The sequence below is a fragment of the Rhipicephalus sanguineus genome, chromosome 3, assembly GCF_013339695.2.
Source record: "Rhipicephalus sanguineus isolate Rsan-2018 chromosome 3, BIME_Rsan_1.4, whole genome shotgun sequence".
NCBI classification, from domain to species: Eukaryota; Metazoa; Arthropoda; class Arachnida; order Ixodida; family Ixodidae; genus Rhipicephalus; species Rhipicephalus sanguineus.
The window spans coordinates 62,162,498-62,165,213 of NC_051178.1; the positions used below are offsets into that span (position 1 = coordinate 62,162,498).

The 2,716-nt window shown below is 48.5% G+C and overlaps 1 non-coding gene across 1 annotated transcript; it reads right to left on the reverse strand.

The window, feature by feature from the left end:
• Window positions 1–780: 780 nt before the first annotated feature.
• Window positions 781–943, reverse strand: LOC119388453 (U1 spliceosomal RNA). Its single transcript, XR_005182738.1, has one exon. It is a non-coding gene; the product is annotated as a U1 spliceosomal RNA (small nuclear RNA).
• Between the last annotated feature and the right edge of the window lie 1,773 nt (window positions 944–2,716).

A 2,716-nucleotide genomic window follows, 5' to 3' on the forward strand; every position in this document is an offset into this window, starting at 1 on the left:
GAATTAACAATAACGGTCCAGTGCACATAAACGCATTCGTGCTGCAATCGTCCGGGCTTACGAAGGATCCACATCGAGTCGACCTGAAGTTGGCTGGCGATGCGAACATAGCAGAATTGGAATGCACATGCCCTGAAGGGTAGTAGTGCCAGTGTCACACGGCCACTTTTATTGCGATCAGGGCCGATGCGGATTCTGCTACACGGTGACTCTTAACAATCCCAGTCTACGCATCTCGGTCTGGCTGACGTCTATGCCCAACTCGATCCGGATAACTATGGACCTTGCAGCAACAACTATTGTTGATCTATATCGAGAAATACTATCCGTATCGGCCCTGATAGCAATCAAAAGTGACAGTATAATCGGATGTAGTTGGTCGCGGCATGTATCGCGATTTGTTTATGTCATGCTAAGTTGACTTTCCGATTCGGCCTCTGCTAACCCCTAACTTCACATTAAGGAGAAAGCCTTAGACGCCTCATCAATCTCGAAAATTGACCGTCGGCGGCGTCACAACGAGTGATGCAAAAATTCATCACGCGATGACGTCACAGATAGCCAAATTTTGTGACGCCGTAGTGACGCTGTCACATGAAACGCCGATCTGCTTCCGTGATCGGTGACAGGTCACGGAGGCAGTGCAACATGAGGTGAGCTGCAGAAAACTTGCAATCACACGGCGTCATCATGACGTCGCACATCGCCGTATTTTATGGCGTCACATACGTCTCAACTGGGCAATCAGCGTTAGCAATCGTTCTTTCTTTTGAATTGATGCAGGGGCTGGCGCGAACGCCAAGCCCCACTACCAAAAATTGCATGCCCCATCTATCCCTGTTTGGGAAAGTGGCGTGCGTCAGCCAACCGCAGTGCAATGGTTGGCCTCGGCACGGGACCCCGGCCTCTCTGATCACCGCACAGCCCGACACCAGGTAAGTATGCTCGTGGAATTGTCGGCCACACTTGCCATTCCAAAGGCACACACATCTGGAACTGGTTTCTAATACTGCTTTACCAGTTATCTTAAGCATAAATATGTTGGAGAGCTTGTAAAGTTATGAATCGAAGTACAAAAACGTCGGGGCCGCAAGACTGTAAATTACTTAGGCAGCAGTAACATACGAATGAGCACTCTGACGAAAAATAATGGGCGAATTTTGAGCGACGTTCTGATTGTTCAGCTTGCTATTTTGTTCTTATGGCGACCACTAAAAAAAAAAAAAAGATGGGGCGAAGCTTGCATTAAGCCGCGCAAGGCTTGAAACAGCGAAACTGGACGAATTTATGAAGACTAATCTGGTTGCTTCTAGATTGTTTCTAGGCTTTAGCTAGGTGATGCAGGTTGTTCTAGGAAAGAAGACATCTTTTAAGGGCTCGTTTTTCCTTGTTAGACGCAATAGTAATGAGAACTAACAGACCAACGCCTCCTATAAAAAAAACTATGCCTGGGATGTGAGCCGCAGAAGCGCTGCCCTACCCTTTCCGTTGTCCTCTTTTCCACTCAGTACAGTCGCTAGAGCCTCTCGCGGCGAATTCTTGCAACCTGCAGTGGCGCGTCGCCGCGCCGCCGGTAACTCGAGCAGACGACGCGACGCGACATCCACTCACCCTTGCCTGTCCTTGCCCTTGCACGAGCGGACGACATTCATGCTACATATTGCAACGTTGAGACGCTCTTAGACGAGGTGACTTGAGAAAACACTAGCCGTAATGTGGACGAACATGTGGCCATAAACGTACTTCCGGCGAAATTTCTTGAGTGGTCGCGAAAGCAGTATACGCACGATCGAGCGTCGGCGGAAAGAATGCCAGCGTTAGTGAAACCAACGGAGGAGTTGATCAAACTAGAGCGCGAAGAAGCGCATCTCGAACGCACTAGCGACGCGACGCGGTAAACGAGCTGAAAACGATGCTGCGCAAATAAATAGACATCGTCAGAAATAAACGCATGAGGCAAATGCTATACAACGCCCGTTCTTGGGGAGCTTTTTTTTTCGTGCGTGTATGAAAAAACGCCAGGCGCTACGAAAGGCGAACACATGAGAGAAGAGACGGGACAGGCGCTGTTCTCTCACGTGTTCGTCTTTCGTAGCGCGAAAATCAAGATGTTAAGTACTCACAAACTCTCCCAACAACAAGTTCTTACTAAAAAAAAAAAATCACAGCATATCCACGGGGTGAATGATGATGAGTGGGGCGAAGCTACAGAGGGAATCATCTGTAAACCGTGAAACTCTTCCGTGAAAGGCGCCCAGTACATAATATAAAGAGTGTGAAACATCGTGTATATATTAAACATCAAACTTTTATTGTACTGTTGGTTTACGTGGTCCCTTCATTATCACTTGTGATCGGTGAAATGCCAGGAAGAAGTCCGCTCCCGAGCGAAAGAGCGCCAAGAGCGACCGCATTCCCCGCTCGCCCTGTGCGAATTAAAGGCAAGGCTAGAGGGAAGACAGGACGCGCGTTCCACGACGCGAGGTCGGTAGCATGCCCAACGAAAGCCAACGGAACGCGATCGTGCAAGTGCTCCGGCTTCGCATCGCCTCATGGTTCCATTTAGCGTCCCAAAACCAAATATATTGCTCAAGGTGTGCCTTGCGTTTTTCGTAGAAATAATTTCTTTATCATGTACATTAAGACGAAAAGTTGAAAGCTCACTAGAGTGTATCGCCCGCAAAGTATGTCTTTTAGTGTGATTAACTCTCGTACG